Source organism: Natator depressus, chromosome 4 (genome assembly GCF_965152275.1).
Source record: "Natator depressus isolate rNatDep1 chromosome 4, rNatDep2.hap1, whole genome shotgun sequence".
Classification (NCBI taxonomy): Eukaryota; Metazoa; Chordata; order Testudines; family Cheloniidae; genus Natator; species Natator depressus.
This window is the reverse complement of record NC_134237.1, coordinates 113,273,277-113,293,693: the sequence shown is the minus strand read 5'-3', so window position 1 is coordinate 113,293,693 and position 20,417 is coordinate 113,273,277. Positions and strand designations below refer to the sequence as shown.

General features: G+C 41.0%; 1 long non-coding RNA gene across 1 annotated transcript in view; it reads left to right on the top strand.

Annotated features, from left to right (window-relative positions):
* The first annotated feature begins 10,564 nt into the window (after nt 1–10,564).
* Nucleotides 10,565–20,417, top strand: part of LOC141985970 (uncharacterized) — a 113,653-nt gene continuing 103,800 nt past the window's right edge. Inside the window, exon 1 of the long non-coding RNA XR_012639081.1 lies at nt 10,565–10,739. This is a non-coding gene — a long non-coding RNA (uncharacterized LOC141985970). The remainder of the gene's footprint in view (nt 10,740–20,417) is intronic.

Sequence of the window (20,417 nt, the reverse complement as noted above, 5' to 3'; positions counted from 1 at the left end):
TTATTACTAAATAGTATCAGCAACACTCCTGTTGCTTTGTAAACAGGTATCCATCTATTTACTGTGTAAATGGATTCCCCACCACTGTCATATCTGAACATCTCAAACGCTAGTGGAATTATCATCACAACTCCTCTGTGATACAGGGAAATGTATGTATGAAGACAAATCAAGGAGATTCTAATTTAAAAATCCACTAGACCAAATGTCTGGTTTTTCATTTGATTCAACCTGGGTTCTTGTTGTTATCTCTCTAGGTTTATGCACAGTGCCCACCACGGTGGTATCTGATGACCTTATAAGCATAGCTCAGCTAATTTAGAAAACTGGAAATTGTTTTGGGTCTGCTTTTGCTGCCACTGGACCCACACCTGGCTGTCATGGACAGTCATAGTGCTGTATTTGTTTTATCATGACATCTTGCTGCTCACCATTGTTCTGATCCAATATCCATTAAAGTCAATGGCAAGTTTAGATTCATTTAAATTCCCTGAAAAGCCTCTAAGACCACCACCCAGCCCATAAGACCTCAGCATAATTAGTATAAAGATATTTGTTTATATAGTCTGTGATATAACTAATTAAAACTCAAACAGGAAAGAGGCCAGATTTTGCTTTTTGCTCCTTTCCTAGGCAATAGAAATGTTTGTATTGTGCAATGTATTACAGGAACCTGGCTCATTCCAGCAGTTGTGATACAATCAACGTGAAGTTCTGTTGTCTTGAAATGGGAAGTTTTGCCGACACTTAAAACTGAGTGATATTCTAGTTATCCTCAGAAAGCACCATTATTGCCAATGTAATTAAATCCACAGCAGGTGGGAAAATCATGCAAGGAGCTAAAGTCAGTGTTTGGAAGCTTTGCATTTTGCTTAGCAGCATTGCCTGAACTGGCTATGAAGGGTACATATTTATTAATCATTGTTATGTTACATAATATCATGTTAGCTGTAAATGGAATACTTGTGGCAAGACTGTATATTGGCTTGTAATATTTACTGTGGTATTGTAACAGGGTCAGCACCCACTTCTTGAGAGAGCCCCCTCTCGTTGGGTGTATCCATGGTCTTTAAGCAGTCCAGCCCTGTTATGGGGCTGTATCCCCAGGGCTTCCTCCCTGGAGACACTATCTTCCTGTGGCCCTCCCCAGGCTCAGTCCTTACCCAAGGGCTGCAACCAACCAGGAGCTCATTCATTGCTCCCCCGGTCCCTGCTAGCAAACTGTCTTTGGCTCAGTCTTAGCAGCTAGCCAGGAGCCTCTCACTCCCTGGGGCCCTGGCCAGGCTGAGCTGTCCGTGGCAATGCTGCCCTTCCAGGCAGCCAGGCCTGCAGTCCCTTCTTCTTCAGCTCCAGCAGCAACTAACTGTTGCTCTGTTCTGCAGCTCCTTTTATATGGCCCTCCTTGGCCCTGTTGTCTGCTTCCCCTGCAGCCAATCTAGTCTGCTTGGAGGACCTCACCACTGTTCCTTTCCTGGGATGGGTGTGGCAGAGCCCTGGGGCCTCCAAGAGGGGGACTTTGGGCCTAGTCTACCCCATCACAGGTATATAAGTTTCTGTGAAGAATTTGGAATGGACTCCAGATCTGTCTAGACAATTAGAATTTTTAGTGGTTAGCAATTATTAGAAGAGTAAGTGTGATTTGAGTTAGTTATGAAGAAATAGGACAAAATTCTCTGCTCAGTTAAACCCATGTAAAACTGGAATAACTCCAATGATTGCTAGCATAGTGTCGATTATTGAAAATCTAAATACAATTAAGATAAAAAATCCCAACTGGATTCCTAAAATTCAGCTTCTAAATCCATATGTGGGCAGCTAAATAAGTGAAGTGATGATCCCAAGTGCTTAGCAGCCACGATTCCCATTGTAATTAATCTAGATTAAGGGCCCTGACTCACATTTACACTATGGCCCCTTTAAAAGTAGTTTACTCTGGAAAAGCTCTGTAAAGTAAGAATAAATGTAATTTGTGCCCACTTTATGGTCCCTTTACACTGCCAGAGCACCATCAGTGTGTAAATGAGAATCAGGTCTTTTAGGTATTTAACTTTAGGCACCCAAGGTTTAGCATTATCAGCCCTTAATACTTAAGGCCAAAATTCCTAGGAACATGTGTGTGCAAGCATCTCCATAAAAGTAACACAGGAGGTTAAACAGGAGGTTAAAATCTACTAATCTTATGACTGTGCCAACACATCCTTTCCACCTACACTGAAACCTTAAATAGGTATGGTTGTTTGTGTTGGTACAGTTTCAGATACTTTTTGTAGCAGAGAATATTGAAGCTTTATTAGTAAAGCAGTAGTGAGCTGTTTGCAGAGCTTCAGATTCTGACCAATAAGCTACCCAAAGAGCATAATGTTGAAACAGTAAGCAGGCTCATACTTCATTTCAAGGCTAAAACCTCTAGGCTTGCAGTGAATGATGCAAAAAATGTGACCATTAGACTGGGAGAAAATACAATTGCCACCAAGAGTTTGCATCTACAAAGCTGCTGAAACATAGGGGAATTTGACAACTTGATTGTACTCTCATAAGGAACAAGATACATTACTTTTGATGTTTAAAAATGAGCCCAGTGCCTTCATGTCTGCATCCCTTCAGAGCTAGAGAAGTCAGCAAGAAGTTGAACTGAGCTTCAGACTGACCTGGGGAGATGCATAATAACTTACAGCACAATTATGGTTACAACATTTTGGGGAGAACAAACAATAATACAGACAACAGGGTAAAATGTCATGAGACTCAACAACAAATCAACAGTGCGTGTATATGTTTGGGGGCCGAGATCTTTACAGGATTTGGAATTACATCTACATAAAGATGCAGAACACAGAGTAATGTTACATACCTGAAAAAAAAAAGAATAGCAGAGGGTTTATTTCCTATACACTACATAGCCTAGCCTAAAAATAAATAGTCAAAAGAGAAACAACTCATTAAACCACAGCCTATGGAAATAATAATAAAATCATAATAGAAGACAGAAGCCTGAAGTGTGTAGGGACATACTAGGGAAACATCATCCAGGGATCACACATAGAATATTTCTGCAGATGTCCCTAGATCTGCAGGTGTAGCCGATGACAGCTATGCTTATAAGATGGGAGGGAAAATTAAATGAGGGAGAGGGGGTTGCTTTTTAGCGTGTTTATGAGTAGCTGTGTTTATTCAGCACATTAAATGTGCACGCCACTTTAGAGAAAAAATAATTCTAGATCAATGTTCAAAAGATCTTATAATTAATGGGTCAAATCTTATGGTATTAAGCCACCTACTACTCCATTTAGCTTCAGTTGGAGTTGTGGGCTCAGCACCTCTCAGGTTTTGCCCCCCAGAGAAATATGAGAAATGAAAACAACACTGTGGGTGAGCAAAACAGAACAAACCCCCTAGCAAAGAAGATATTGCATATTCCCCTCCCAACCCAGCCTGTCATCTGCTCCCAGTTTGTTCTGAATCTGATCTTCTGCTTACCGTGTCCTCATACTGCTTCCTGCCACATCCATGTACATGCAATTGCCTGATCACTGTACTCCACCAGGTCTCTGGAAGAACATTCGCGCTCAGGCAGCTGGCATTGAAGGAGGTGCATCAATTTTAGGTTCTCTGATGCAATCACAGGTACCAGGACCAATGACGTAGCCCTACTTGAGCATGTCTCTAGACTGGCCAACTCCAGTGCGGCGTTGATTAAGGCAATGCCACATAGTCCCAAGGCTGATTTGTAGTGGGTGGTAGGAGCTCAACTGGTGGAAGCCAGAGTGCACCGGGCCATTCTCTACTCTTGTAGCCATAACTGAACCCATGTCTATTTGGGTGACAGTGTTAAGGGTTTATCGGTGGTAAGAAAACGTCTTCATGACTTCAGTCAACTCAGTATCCATGTTATATAACAGACGTCTGGGATCTGTACTTTGCCTGGTGCACTTAACTCTACTAGCAACTTCCCAGTGTCTATCAGAAGGATCAATACCTGTGAGGATATAGAGACTGTTGAGGTGGGTGGCTAAAGACACCCTGCAATATAGCAGTAGGTGAGCTGAGTATAGGGTCTAGCTTCTTTAAGTGAGGGGATCATGCCCATGCTGCACAGGAGTATTCAACAGAGGGGTAGCAAAGTGACAGTGCTATTGAGAGCAGAGTTGATGAGTATGTCCCCCACTTTGATGTAACCAGCTTGCTGAGAATGTTGTTTAGTATGCTAACCTGGGCTTTAGTTTTCTCAGGGTGGGCTCTAGAGGAGAGGCTGCTGTCAGGAGTAACACCGAGGTATACGGCATTTATGGAATGAGTATGTTTTGTCCTAAGCCAACTGATACTGAGTTTGTGTTTGGTGCCTCAGTTTTTGAGATGGAATGAGCTGACTTGCACCTGAATCTGTTCAAATTTGTCCATTACACAGATATACCACCCCTGGATTTGGGCTAGTTCCGCAAAGGTGCAGTTCAGTCCTGTATTTGAAAAGAGATACTGTATCAGATGTTGTCATGAAAGTGGCAGCAGATTTCAGAGGAGAAGCTGCAACTCCCAGCTTATGCCTTCATTAGTTTGTTACCAAGAGGGTTTATTTTGAAAGTTCCCTTTAAAATTGTTGAGGGTGCTGTCGTCAGTGTGTGGGGCAATTTCCACATGCACAGGAGGTCTTGTATTAAATGTTAATATGCCAACAGCACTGAACTTCTATGACTCCCCAAACCATACTAATAAATCATGACAGCTCGAGCTGACTGACGGACAACAATTTCATTTGGTGGTAACTATCAAGGTTTTGACATTTGTTTTTGGTCCACACAGAAATGAAAGCAAAACATTGTGCATGCTTTCATGGAAACTCAAATGTGATAAAGTGTCTGTTGCCTCAGCTTTTCACTTAGGTAGGGGGTTTGTTGGTGGCCCTACCTGGGGATATGGGAGACCTAGGTTCAAGTCCCTGTTCTGTCCGATTCAGAGGAGAAATTTCACGACAGATCACTCTAAATCAGGTAGAGCAGGGACTTGACCCTGGGTCTTTCACATCCCAGGCCAGCACCCAATGGCTATAACTGCATGTTCCAGAGAATTTCTCTCTCTTTCTCTGCCCCCCACTGCAATGAAAACTTCATTAAAACCAATATGTTTCCACAAAATGTTTCTGCTTCAACAAAACAGTATATTTTGGTGAAATTTCTAATAACAGCTCTAAACACAGCCTCCAAAATCAGAAGTCCTGTGAAGTTTCTTGACTAATACTTCTCTACTGTACCTGTATTGTTTGCATAGGTGCCGACTTCCCCTCTGCCCGGTGGGTGCTCGACCCCTACCCATCCACACTCCCGCCCCTGCACCACCCTCGCCCCACCCCTATTCCACCCATTCCCCAAAGTCCCCACCCCACCCTGCCTTTTCCTACTCCAGCCCCGCCCCCTTCCCCCAAGTCCCCGTCCCTGCCCTAACTCTTCTCCGCCTCCTCCCCTGAGCGTGCCGCATCCCTGTTCCTCCTCCTTGCTCCCGGAAAGTCCTAAGCGCCACCAAACAGCTGTTAGGCAGCGGGGGGTGGGGGGTGAGAAGCACTAGGAGGGAGGGGGAGAAGTGGGGACGTGGCGCTGGGAGTTGGGTGAGTTGGGGGAGAAGGAGGCGAGGAGGTGAGAGCTTGGCTGCTGGTGGGTGCGGAGCACCCGCTAATTTTTCCCTGTGGGTGCTCCAGCCCCGGAGCACCCATAGAGTCGGCACCTTGGATTATTTGTAACAAATATTGCCATTCTTCAGTATACTTTAGCAACAGTTATCAATATATAATGGTTTCAGTAGTTAATAGGTATTGTCAATTCCAGTTTAAAAGTTAAATTTAACATTCCTGTGGCAGGGAACCACTACAACAGCCCAACACTGTAGCATTTAATTTCAGGGAGGAGGACTACACAAAAATGAGGAAGTTAGTTTAATAGAAATTAAAAGGTACAGTGCAAAAAGTGAAATCCCTGCAACCTGCATGGAAACTTTTTAAAGACACCATAATAGAGGTTCAACTTAAATGTATACTGTTAGGATATAGATATTCAGGTCTGTCTGTAAAGGCCTATACTTTAAGAATTTGGGTGTATTCTTATCACTTGGCTAGTTCTAGAGGTATAAAAGAGAGAATCAAAATCACTGTCTGCTGGTGTCAGGGCCTTCTCTTACTGTGACAGTCTGAGGCCCTGTTCTTAGGCTAAGGCCTTTGGCTGAGCAGCAGAGGCAGCCATAAGCTGGGAAGTGACTGGTCACATCCTCACATTCCAAACTAGTCACATTGAAAGAAGGTACTATTGGGCTGTTAGGAATACAATCCTGTCCTGATAGTGCCTGTCACCTCCAGAGAAAGGGAAGTGCCTAGAAGATGTAAAAGGAAACTTAGTTTGATAGCATCCTGTCTGGCAAGAACTCACTTATCAATAGCTGGGATGTGAAATCCTCACTTCTATATTGTTTTGTCATTATAGTTCCCACTTTGCTATTGTTTGTCTGTATAATCTCTGTCTGGTTCTGTGATTGTTCCTGTCTGCTGTATAATTAATTTTGCTGGGTGTAAACTAATTAAGGTGATGGGATATAATTGGTTACATAATCATGTTACAGTATGTTAGGATTGGTTAGTTAAATTTCAGGAAAATGATTGGTTAAGGTATAGCTAAGCAGAACTCAAGTTTTACTATATAGTCTGCAGTCAATCAGGAAGTGAGTGGGTGAGTGTGGGGGGGTGGGGTGGGAAGAGGGAATGGGGATGGGGAAATTGGAATCTTGTTTTGCTAAAAGGGGAAATGGGAACAGGGAATGGGGGTAAGGAAATTGGAATCATGTTTTGCTAAAGGGGGAAATGGGAACAGGGAATGGGGGTAAGGAAATTGGAATCATGTTTGGCTAAGGGCAGGAATGGGAACAGGGACACAGGTAAGGCTCTGTGGTGTCAGAGCTGGGAAGAGGGACACTAAGGAAGGAAACTGGAATCATGCTTGCTGGAAGTTCACCCCAATAAACATTGAATTGTCTGCACCTTTGGACTTCAGGTATTGTTGCTCTCTGTTCATGCGAGAAGGACCAGGGAAGTAAGTGGGTGAAGGAATAAGCCCCCTAACATATACCCCAAATTAAAAACATAGATTGGTAACTAGTTAAAAGATAGGAAACAAAGGATAGGAATAAATGGTCAGTTTTCAGAATGAAGAGAGGTAAATAGTGGTGTCCCCCTGGGGTCTGTACTGTCCTATTCAACAAATTCAGAAATGATCTTCTCATAACACAAGAAATAGGGGTCTCCAAATGAAATTAATAGATTAATAGGCAGCAGATTTAAAACAAACAAAAGGAAGTATTTTTTCACACAACACACAATCAATCTGTGGAACTGCTTGCCAGAGGATGTTGTGAAGTCCAAGACTATAATAGGGTTCACAAAAGAACTAGATAAAGTCATGGAGGATAATCAATGGTAATTAGCCAGGATGGACAAGGATTGCGCCCCTAGCGTCTGTTTGCCAGAAGCTGGGAATGGGCAATGGGATGGATCACTTGATGATTACCTGTTCTGTTCATTCCCTCTGGGGCACCTGGCATTGGCCACTGTTGGTAGACAGGATACTGGGCTAGATGGACCTTTGGTCTGACCCAGTATGGCCATTCTTATGTTCTATGTTCTAGTTCTGAAAACAATCCTCTCTGATTTGAAGGTAAAGTACAGTACATGTCATCCAGATTGTCTGTGCAGGTGTACAGTGTGCCTACCACATGCAATTGGTAATAAAATTAAACATAGGTTTCGTCTCTACAGATGCTGCTTAAACAAGCCCATGTCTTCATTATTATTGTAAAAGCAGCAGTTATAGAATTCCCTGCTTGTCTAATAGGAAACTGGTGTTAATTTGACCATCACAGATTAGATTTTTTGTTTAAAAATAACCTTTTCTTTTCTTTTTTTCCCCCAAATGCCAGGCTATCCTCTTCGTGTATCAATATGTATTAAACTTCTGCCATCAGGAAACAGGGCTTTAGTTTGTATGCCCTCAATATCCTGCTTTTACTGACTTTGTCTTAATTCTAGCAAAACAGTTCACCTTTACTGTCTCATAACCAATTTTTCATTGCCTTTGTAAGTTGATAAGAAACCATATTTACATTTTGAACTTCCTGGCAGTAAGCATTCTAACAAAATCAAGTATTTTTGATGGCAAGACCCCATTAGGAATATACTATAAATGAGTCTATCCATCATGATGCAAAGATTCAGTTCAGCTTAGTGCTTTAGTCTTAAATGTTATTCTTTGTATAAGGAAGAATTGTGCATAGCTGGCAGCATAGACATAGGAATTCAAATGATCTAGAGTCAGAGATGTGAAGCTTGCTTTTTGCCTAGAGATTTCACATTAAAAAATCAAGGATCCCAGTTAGTTAGGTCACTGAGATTCAAAGTAATGAAGAAGAAATATCTTTGTTTTCCTTGAAATGGAATCCTCAGCTTTCCCCAACATGAGAGAATGGCAGTATAAGTGGAGTCTTTGATCCATAATGAGCATGTCTAATTTGAATTCCCTTGATATTCCTGCTAATATCAACTGAGCTTTCTTTCATCTTCTCTATTGCAGGAGTATTATAATATGCGCAGCATCCTCATCCCAAACAGTAAAATTTGAATCAGTTCCTTTCCCTTCTTCAGTAGATGTCAAATACTTAAGAGCTAACAGCAGATTTGGTCTCTTGATTAGAGGGCTTCCCTCACTCAAGGATTGAATCTATCCTTCACCTACCTGTGAAACAAACAAACTTAAGGGCTAACCTCCCCAATATGCACTTTGAAAAAAAAAAGGTTAAAATATCATTTAAAGATGTCACATTGGAGAAAAGCATTCAAAGTGGGTTATCTTCTAAACACAATGTACCATAGAGCTCTGTAAATATGAATGCTGAATGAATAGTTTCACTCTCCTGCATCCCTAGGTTCAGGCTAGAAATACAAGAGGTTCATGCTATGGTACTGTACAGGAAGTAAGACATAATTGTCTATACTTTCTGGAATTTTACCAAACAAGTTTTATAAACTCCTTCAGATATTTGCTGCATTTTCCTGTGCCACAACAAATAGAGAACTTAGCTAACCCCTCAGCTTTGAGAGTTCTTTCTCACTTTTTCCTGTTTCCAGCAGAGTCTTACACAGTAGTTCCTTCCTTCCTGACCCAGCTGTGACCCGGCATAATCATTGCAGCCTTGTATTTTTTTTTAAATAACTTTCATTTATTCCCTACAGCAGTGTGGGAAGGGTTGCTCCAAAGCCTGCTATATGTTACAATAATTATTATTTTGGATTAGTTTATAAGAGAAGCTCATTTTAATGCAGGAGCCTGATCCAAAGGCCATTGAAGTCAATGGGAGTTTTTCCAAGGAGTTCAACAGGCTTTGGATCAGATGCCATGCCTGTCACCTGCTATACACAGCTGTGCTCTATTGAACTGCTGCCCTTCACAGGGAAATAAGCAGTACTGTGAAAACGTAGCAGCCCCTGTTATACAGTAGCAAACACAGAGAAAGGAAAATGTGGTGGGCTGGATTATCCTAAGTAAGTACATGAATGGAGGGGTCCCTCTATACATGGATATCCCCCTCTCTAAGGGAAGGGAGAGGATTAGCCATCTCTCATGGCAACCGTTTAACAACAAAACAAGACTGTGTAAGGAACAGAACTGCAGATGATGCTATGTTAGATGGCATACAGCAATGTTAAAACTGGCTGAGAACATGGCCAAAGTTAATTGCTGAAAGGAATCTTCATAGCAAGGGTCCATCTCCCCCATTTCCTGTGGTTCAGAACCTACCAGTTATAAACAGGCATAGTTACGTGGGCAGAAAAGTACACCCCATCTAACTCCACTGAAATGCATTGAAGTAGTAGATAGTTTGGTAATAAATAAATGCAAAATCAGGAAATATATCTTTGGTTTTGGGAAAGGGTATGTGCACTTCCTCCTTTCTGCCATTAGTTTAATAAATGCTACTAACAAGTCACCTTGAACTTCCTGTTTCAGTCACAAGAGGAGAAAAAATACCCTAACACAGTAGGAACAGAACCTAGGTCTGCCTGCTCCAAAAAGCAGAAGCCTCTATCACTTAGGCTAAAGGAGAATCGCAGTAGCTAACGGCAGTGTGTAGGGCCCATGACAGAGAGCTATGCGAGACAGGCAATTCCCATTAATGAAGGATTTCCATATTTCTACATTTGATTTAGTTATGATTTCGAATACTTTGGAAGCAATGCAAGGAGGGCTTTCAGACTCGCAGCTCCCCCACCCAATCCTGCCTGGCAAACTGCGGAGGAGCCAGGAGCTCAGGGTGCCTACTCTATGGCAGACTGCCAGTTGAGTTACTTGGCAGGAACTTGGCAGGAACTTGGCAGCTGGGACCATAGGCCCTGCCTGCTTCTCCACCCAGAGGCCCTGTCCCCACTCAACCTATTTCCCCCCTGAGGCCCCGCCAGCTGCTCACACGGGAGAGAGGGGGTGGAGAGGAGCGAGCTGTGGGCAGAGGCCTTGGGGCAATGTGTGGGTGGAGCGGGGGGGCAGGGCCAAAGGACCAGGCACTGGGGCCCCTTCTGCGTGTGGGCCCGGCCCCTTGGTGCCATTGTAAACTTGGTACTGAGCATCTACGAGCCACAGTGTTGCTGGACAGTTTCATCCAAAAAGCTACAATGAGATTCAATGTCTTTAAACTGGGACGTTAGTGAAGACAACTTGTAGGTGAGTGCAATGATTTTAATGATTTTAATTTTCTGTAATTTATGATAATGTAATTGTGTAGTTCATTACTATTTTACTAATGATTAAGATACCACTGATAGACATACACAAGTTCAATAACTAGAATATGAAAGAGGTGTATAAATATGCTAAAAATAGCCTCCCCCCAAACTGGCAGAGCCTACCCCTTCACCCCCTACACACCTCCCCAGCACACACACACCTTTTCAAAAGCATCCACCACCAAAAGCAAAAGTCAACACCTGTGGCTGGGGCTTCCAAGCTGTCAGCTCCCCTTCACCCCACCAAACAGGCTACTGAGAGACTAGGAGGGTGAGGTGGCAGGAAACCAGGCAGGTTCTGTTGCAACTTTGTCGAAATCAAACTATTGCTGTGAAACACTTAAATTTTGACAAATCGTCATCCTGTGATGGAACAATGTTCCATTGGATAAATTCTGATCCACTCTAATGATATGTATTAATTAATTAATTAATTAATAATTAACCAGTTCTGATTCTATGCCACAGAGGGGCAGTTCTTGCAATAACATATTCTAGGCTTAACCCTTGCTTTTATATGACTTTTGAAAATGCAATAATTCCCTCTGACTGCAGAAGCTGAGCAGGCATTGCAGGGCTCAGTTCCTTGCAGAGATGAATGTCTGAGTCAAGGAATCAGCTTCGTTCTGCACTTCTACCAAAGAGCTTAGATTTGGGGATTTAGCCGTGGTACCCTCCACTGAAAAGCATCCCGCGTACCTCTAGTTCCCCATGACAATACATGGATAACATCTCACTGACACCCTTTAGTCAGCTGCGAAAGTGCTGAAGGAGAGGATCTCACAGGCATGAAGTAATATAATGAAGCCTCCACTTCATGTTCCTCTCTGTTGAAGGCCCCCACAAAAAATCAGCCAAAAGAAGTTTCAGAGCCTTGAATGACTTTTCATATATGTTAACAAAAAAACGCCTGTCAATTTGCAAAAAGCTTCTACATGCATAAGAGACATATACCATTTAGTGTGCAAAAAGCCCTAGATATTAACACCAGCAAGATGGTCACCGCCAAGGAAGAGAATTTACAGAAATAAGAACCAGAAATAAATACGGGCTGTTTCCTCCAAAGACATTTGTTTTCTAAATATTATTTCAGCACTTTTTTTCCATTTCTTTCTATTTCATTTCCGCTCTTAAGCTTGCCACTCAATATCAGACGACTGTGGATCATAAAGGTGTGAGTTCTTTCACTTGCATGAAGCTCTATTTTGCTTCAAAGTCAGGAACACAGCTGCTTTTTTCTCATGGAGATGAGATTTACCGTAGTTCAGCAAAAAGTATATATATATAATCCTGGCAACATTCAAGGGAGAGAGAGACTATTGATAAATGGGCTGATTTCTTTAGAATGGAGCTCTTTCATCTGTCGGAAATTTCCTTCCTCTACTATCCATTCTAAAAATAAAGTAAGAGACATCCTGCTCCTCAGACTCTCACAGCTATGCCTGAACAGACCTGACAGAGCCATGGAAGAACATTGCAATTTCAGCTGTGGTAAATACGGATACTGATAAATGAAGGTTGTGCACAAGGCCTGGTTCCCTGCTGCACCAAGCGTGCTTTGTGCTGCACTGGCAGCACGAAGGGACCTTAAAATCGGCAGAAATAGCACACTGACTGGTATAGAGTTGGCCTACAAGCTCTGCATCAGACCCTACACCCAGCCCCCTGCTATAAGAGAAGGCTCAGGTGTGTTGTAAACTGGAAGGAGTGTACTGAACTATGATTATTCTCTGTTTTCTACAGTCCATAGGCAGCAGAGTTTAGTTACAGAAGCCTTGAGGCTTAATTCAAAGACTGAGCAGACCCCTTCATGGTCTGAGATTAAAAGGAGTGCATAAGTATCTTAAAACAGTGAAATCTCTGCTTTAAATGCAAAAATTCTTAACTATGGAACTAAGACTAAGACCTCCATAATGCTTTTAAAATGTTGCTGGATTTAGTGTACTTGGACTATCAGAAAGCCACTGACAAAGTCCCTCACCAAAGTCCCTACTTAAGCAAAGTAAGCAGTCATGGGATAAGATTGATGCTCCTCTCATGGATCAATATCTGGTTAAAAGACAGGAAACAAAGGGGAGGAATAAGTGATCAATTTTCTGAACAGAGAGGGGCAAATAGTGGTGTTCCCCAGGGGTCTGTACTAGGACCAGTGCTGTTCAACATATTCATAAAGGATCTGGGAAAAGGGGCAAACAGTAAAGTGGCAAAGTCTGCAGATGATACAAAATTACTCAAGACAATTAAGTCCAAAGCAGACTGTGAAAAGTTATAAAGAGATCTCACATAACTGGGTGACTGGGCAACAAAATGGCAGATGAAATTCAATGTTGGGAAATGCAAAATTACGTACATTGGAAGACAATCACAATTATACATACAAAATGATGGGATCTAAATTAGTTGTTACCACTCAAGAAATAAGATCTTGGAATCACTGTGGATAGTTCTCTGAAAACATCTGCTCAATGTGCAGCAGCAGTCAAAAAAGCTACTAGAAAGTTAGGAATCATTAGGAAAGGGATCGAAAATAAGACAGAAACTAGTATAATGCCACTATATAAATCGATAGTACATTCCCACCTTGAATACTACATGCAGTTCTGGTCATCCCATCACAAAAAGAGATATATTAGAATTGGAAAAGGTACAGAGATGGGCAACAAAAATTACTAAGGGTATGGAATGGCTTGCATATGAAGAGAGATTCAAGAATGGGCCTACTACTTCTTCTTTCATATGGCATGGATAGGTAGCAATGACTACAAATTTATAGCTAGATTTGATAGCCAGCACTTTGCTGCAGCAGTGAGCTGGTGAATGTCGTTCAGGTCCCTGGCAAAAGAACGAAGGCGGCACTCAGATATGATGTGCTCCATCGTTTGTGCCTGGTGACCACAGTCGCATATAGGTATTTGCCTCATTTTCCATTTAAAGAGGGTTTGTCCACATCTCCCACGAGATGTCCTGATGTGATTCAATCTGCACCAGTCTTTCCGACATAAATCAAAATCTGGTGGTTCCTTGGAAGGGTCAACAACGAGCTATTTGTTCTAAGTGGTTGAAACGCTCCATATACAATCAGTGGGTATCCTGGAGTATAAAGCCAGCAGCATGGGCTGGATTCAGTTCTCACTGACATCGTTTGTACATCAGTGAAACTCCCCTGACTTCTCTGGAGTTATTTCTGATTTACACAGTATAACTGAGTGAAGAATCAGCCCAAGTGCCCTGGTACGTATTTACTTGTATGTATCCGATACACCATGGAATGTGCTTGCGTAGCTACAGATGCTAGGAACATGAAGATATTCAATTCTTCTGAATGGTCAATCCATTAAAATTGCTGTCAAGACACAAGCACAGCCTGGCAGCAGACAGGACTAATATGATAGCCAACCATATGCTTTATTTTTATAAATATGAAGCTTCCTAAGCAACAACAACAACAAAGAGCTTGTGTGCGTTTCAAAAAGTAGTGAACTTTCTAAGTTCCAAAGAGCTCCACAAGTACAATAAAACTTGCTATTGACTCACAATAAAGTGTTAATTGACTAACTTCACCAATATATTTTACTGCAAATGCCAATAGGTATGGAAAAAAGCACTGCATACCAGAGGCCGGTGAGCAATATAATTATTTGCAGCCTATTCATTATTAATCTTTTTCTAAAAAAAAAATCTAAGCTAAATATAGTACAATAATACATCTCAATTATCATTGGGCGTTCCATATTTCTGTTTACATTACTTTTTAAAAAGAAAACAATATAAAAGAACTGCAAACACGGTGCACTGAAAGAAAAAAAAATAAAAAGGCCTTTATGAAGAAATTATATTCCTCCTGAAGGAGAAGTCATTTTGCATGCTATGAATTGCAGCCTTTCAGTAAGCCTCCTAACAGACTTTGATGGAATTATAATTTATGATGTATTAATTTGACATAGCAATATTAAATTTATCCTAGGAAAGATTGCATCAAGAGATTAGCAAAATAGCATATTTCAGCTATTATTTCTCTATATTTTTGGGGCCAGGAAGGTAAGTCTTGTTTTTGTATTTAAATCAAAGAACTGCTCCCACCTATTGAGTTTTCATAAAACACTTCATTCTTAGGAGGATTTAATCTTATTATTTCTGGAACATGCTTGTTAATCTATTTTTTATTTTTAAGGAAATGTGTACTATTGTATCATTATCTGAAACATCTGAATGTTTCAGCTTGAATTATGCCAGATACAATTATATTCCACATGCAGAATGTTGGCAGTTTTCTGATGTTATGTCTAAAAGTATACTTCACTTTTTAGTAATTTTCAAGATATTTCAAATACGATCTACTGACAAAAAAAAATCACACAATTGCTAATATGTATTCAACAATTCAGACACTATCATAGATGTCACTTTTTTTAAAGTTCCAAAATACAGAGCACATAAATAAGAATAATCTTGTCACACTACTGAAAAAAAGTCTACCTTTTCCCCCTTATTTTATAAGAATAAATCGAGTTTGATATTTTCTTCCTAAATTTTTTATTACCAAAATCCAGCAGCTTCAGTGGGCCATTTTGGTTTTAAAACATCAACACTGTTCTATACATAAATGTGACCCTGAAACAATGGATGAAACCATTTCACATGTCTAATGCTCAATTGAAGTGAGCTGTAGCTCACGAAAGCTCATGCTCAAATAAATTGGTTAGTCTCTAAGGTGCCACAAGTACTCCTTTTCTTTTTGCGAATACAGACTAACACGGCTGTTACTCTGAATTCTGAGACAGTTTACCATTGCTCTTAAGCCCTAATCATGCAATGAGCTCCATTCAGGCCCACCCATGCATCCACACAGAGACTTACTGATGTTTAGAGGAGCTCTATGCAGGCTCATGGGACTGTCCATGAGGAGCACATTGATAGATGAGTACCTTAGTGTTAACAGGAGATATACCCTTGCCAAAAGAGGACTATACCTTATTCTTAAAAGCATATAATCTCCTCTTCATATGGTTGTGAATCTGTTGACACAAACAGAGGTTAAGTATTCAGCATTGCCAACCCCAAGCATCCAAAACTCGCAAGTCAGGCCCCCAGAAAATTGCAAGATTGGAGTAAAAACATCACAAGATTGTCAAAAATAGTAAGTTTTAGTTTTTTTTATTAGCCATCTGGCTCTTCATGTTTTCAAGTTTTTCTCTGCAACCAAGAGGTTGCTGAAAAGTTACTTTTAAAATATAAATGATACTGAAGGCTCTCACAATCACATGCCTCCAGGACCTGGGGCTGTAAGAAATACACCCAATGTAACAAAACACACAATAAAATTGAAGGAAGTTGGCAACACCAAATATCCCAAGGAGATTATAATACAGACATAAAGACAGGGAATGCTGTGGCTTCCTTTTTAGGTCTTCTCAGTTTTAAAGCATGTAGTATATTAAATCAGACAGCTACTAAATCCAGGTGGATCTTCATACCCCACCACAGAGGCATTTGATTTCACACTGTCTCACTTGAGTAATGTGCTAATAGAAAACAAAGTTAAGGAAATACAGCACCAACACAATAATAAAATCATAATTACATTGTTAGCAATTTGGCTGCAGCACTTGCTTCTCCAGCCACTGAAACCCTGTCACAGAAATGGAGAAACTAATCAATCAAAAAAATCACAGAAGAGTAAATCCAGCTGTCTTCAATTTGCACATAACAGTGTGAATGTGACCAAACTCAGCTCTTTGGGTAGTTGTATTTTTTTTTAAATTGATACTAAGAGTTTGAGAGTCTGCTCAGAGGAAAGTTTCTGTTGTTTTCAGTGGTACTAAAAGTTTCTATGATGTATACAAAGCTCTAATTGCCAACAGAAAATCTAAGGCCCCACACTATTCCATGTAGCTAATGAGTTAGAGAAAACAAGCTAACAATATTGGACTCAGGTTATCAAACGTTTAGACACAGGGTCTTATATAAAATGTAGCAGGATGCACATGGTCCTCAGTTGCCCTTGTGGTAGATAACACAATGACAAGCATTAGATAGCTTAAAGAGTGCATGGGTCATTGCACAGTCTGGGGCTCTTCCATAAGAACGTACCCTTATTATTCAAACATGGAATTTGTATCCCTAGACATGCAATCATACAGTTTGATTCATTTGATTTTTTTTTATTTACTATATTTCAGCCTACGCTTTCTTTCACATATAGTGCCACTCCCCCACCAGCAGAACCTATGTATTTTGTACCCTAGTATTACCATGTCCCATTGATTATCATCATTCCATCAAATTTCTGTGATTCCTATTACATCAATATCCTCATTTAATACCAGGCACTTAAGTTTACCCATATTGGTATTTAGGCTTCTAGAATTTGTATACAAGCACTTAAAAATTTGTCAATGTTTGTCTTCATGTTATGTAATTAAATGGGACTCTTTTTTGTTTTACTCACCATTTCTCGTCAGTTCCTGACTGTACTTCATTAATGTGTTTTCTCCTCTTTAATAGGATATAAAGTATCATATTTAATAACCCCCCATGGGATGTCTCTGTCCAAACTGTGCGCTCCTCCTCACTTGTCAGCTTTCCCACAGCCTTTCATTTAAAAACTCCTCTACAACCTTTTTAATTTTTCATGCCAGCAATCTGGTTCCATTTTGGTTTAGGTGGAGCTCATCCTTCCTGTATAGGCTCCTCCTTCCCAAAAGGTTCCCCAATTCCTAATAATCCTAAATCTCTCCTTCGAACACCATTGCATTGAGACCCTGCAGTTCTTTCTTTCCAACTGGTCCCTCTTTCAGTTCAACCACTCTGGTCTCAAGAGCCTGTGCTCAGTGTCTGAGGGCCAGGAGTTGTTTGCCCTGAATGCACACCCACAGGGTCATGTAGTCACTCCTCCTTCACCTGGACAATTCCCTTGCAAAATTCACCTGTTTGCTGCTCCTGTTTGCTAGCATGGCATGACAAGTGTGGCTGCATTGTGAAATCCAGAACTACAAAGTGAGGGATTTTGGTACCATAATTCTCCTCTCACTTAAACCACTTTGACTGACTTCTATGGAATTTATACCAGTGTAAGTGGGGAAGGTGAGGAAGGGGAGAGAATCAAGAACTAGAACCTATATTCTCTCTGTGCTTCTTGACCCCTAGTTGGGAGAGGTGAACTGAGTTAATTTAATAATGCAACCTGCAGGTATTACTGCTGAATGAAATAAAATCCTTCCCCCCACATATGCTCCTCCCCTTTCCTTATCCAGATATGCTTACGGAACACCCCTACAAACTATTGGCCTTCTCTTCCAGTCAGTCACTCAGTCCAGTCATGAGCACTCCCTGCTCTGCCTAAAACACATAATCAGGAAAGTGTTCCCATGTTCAGTAGAGCAAGCCACATAGCTCTTTATTCTAGCTAAGAGATAAGGAAGGGCAGGGAAGAAGAGAGCGGGAGCCTGGTAGATCAAGATTGAGTACCCTGAGCAGGAACCAGGGGGATAAAAAGATGACAGTGGGAACAGAAGAGTCCTGTTCTAGGCAGAAAATTTGGTAACATTCCCCCCAACTAAATTAGACTCCTCCCACCATCCTAACCTCCCTGGGAGCTCCAGCTCCACTGATTAATCTTAGAAACATGCACCCACCTTTTCTCTCAGAAGGCTAATGTCCTTAAATTCCCTACCCATCCCCCCTGCTTTTCTGCTCCTGTCTTCAACTCCTAATGTGACCAACCTTCCCCCACCACTTGTGCTCAGCTAAGGTATGAGAAGTGGAGGACTTGCAAGAGAAAAGACATGTGACTTAAAAGATGTTGGCCGATGGAGTGGTGCAGGGTTGGGCTTGCTCCACCCTCAAACACTGCTCTCAGTTTGCCTCACAACTGCCAGAAACTTCCCCTTAAGTCTGGGGACAACCAGCAAAACCCTAGGAAAATAAAGAGTCCCCAGGTGATGTGTTATTAAGGATTAAAGGTTAGCAAATACTTAATGAACTGTGTCAAAATGAAGTGAATAGAAAGTTCTCAAAATCAGTATGTTTATTTTTTGTAAGTAGCAGAAATATTACAGCCCTCAGGAAGTATTTATCTTGAGAGAGTTAACTATCTTTTATACACTGTTACTTTCTTCTATTTTGCACAATAATTTTATTGAATGCTTCGTACTCTAAACTAATTTCCTCCATCACAGCATTTTATTATTTGCTGATTGTCCCTAGGTAGCTTAATTACTGGTAAGAGGATAATGAAATAAACCTGGAGCCAATATTTAAATAGCGTGGAGCTACTCAAGTGTAATGAGTATTTTAAATTTACATTTTAGTACTTTATAAAGACCTGTAACAAACATCACCTTCCCTCCTGGCTCTCATATTAGAACACTGCCTAGAACTAATGCACTGAAATGAACAAGGAAGTAAAGGGCACACCCCACGAGCTGGTGCTCTGAGTTGAGCCGATACCCCAGCATGGTGTTAAGAGGTACTGTGCTCCGAGCTATCTTCTGGAGGAGACATAAAACCAGCAAACTGTGGCCTTTAAAAATCTCATGATACTTTTTCCTTAAGAGGGGCATTATTTATCAATGCTGTTGTCCCTGGTCATATTCTAACTTGGTTCATTACTTTCCATCTACTTAAATTCTCCCTGTAATTTCAGTTACACACATTCTACTATATTTCTTTTCTTAAATTGTTAACTTTTGCTGTTGTTGCCACCATATAACTAACTACTAGACTCCACGCCAGAGATGGCTGCATTCCATGTGTTGAAGAGCTTCATACTATCTCTCTAGGGCGGCTAATTCTAAATTAGCCCCTCCAAAAACTGAAATTCCCCTTTTATTATCTGTCCCGGTTGCCCACATGCTAGTGCTGGAACTACTCAGAGGGATGGAGTCCCACCGGAAGTCCCCGGTGACTGCAGCTAGTACTGCATCCTACAGTTTACCAACTGAGTTACACAGGGTCTATAAAAAGAAAAGGAGTACTTGTGGCACCTTAGAGACTAACCAATTTATTTGAGCATAAGTTTTCGTGATGCATCCGATGAAGTGAGCTGTAGCTCACGAAAGCTCATGCTCAAATAAATTGGTTAGTCTCTAAGGTGCCACAAGTACTCCTTTTCTTTTTGCGAATACAGACTAACACGGCTGTTACTCTGAACAGTGTCTATAATGTGACTGCCTTCTGGCACCACATGTATGGGGCTTAGCCCCATAAACCCCTCGTTACCCAGTGCCTCTGATCCCATTTTGTCAGTATGTGAAATAATAGCTTATAATAAGAAAAGGAGTACTTGTGGCACCTTAGAGACTAGTCTAGTACTCCTTTTCTTTTTGCGAATACAGACTAACACGGCTGTTACTCTGAAACCCGTCAATAGCTTATAATAGTTACAGACTTTGGAGAAAGGTGCTGTATAAATTATTATTTATGTGAACTCACATGCAGCTCAACTAAATTTGTTGTTGACTTTTTAAACCAGCAAATTAATTTTTATGCAACTCAGAAAATACATATTATTCCAACAATGAAGAGTTTCAGTTTAATAAAAGTGATAAGGTAGCTTCAAGGGTTGTGATTATCACTAGATAATCACATCCTGAGGGAACTGGAGCCATTTAGATGC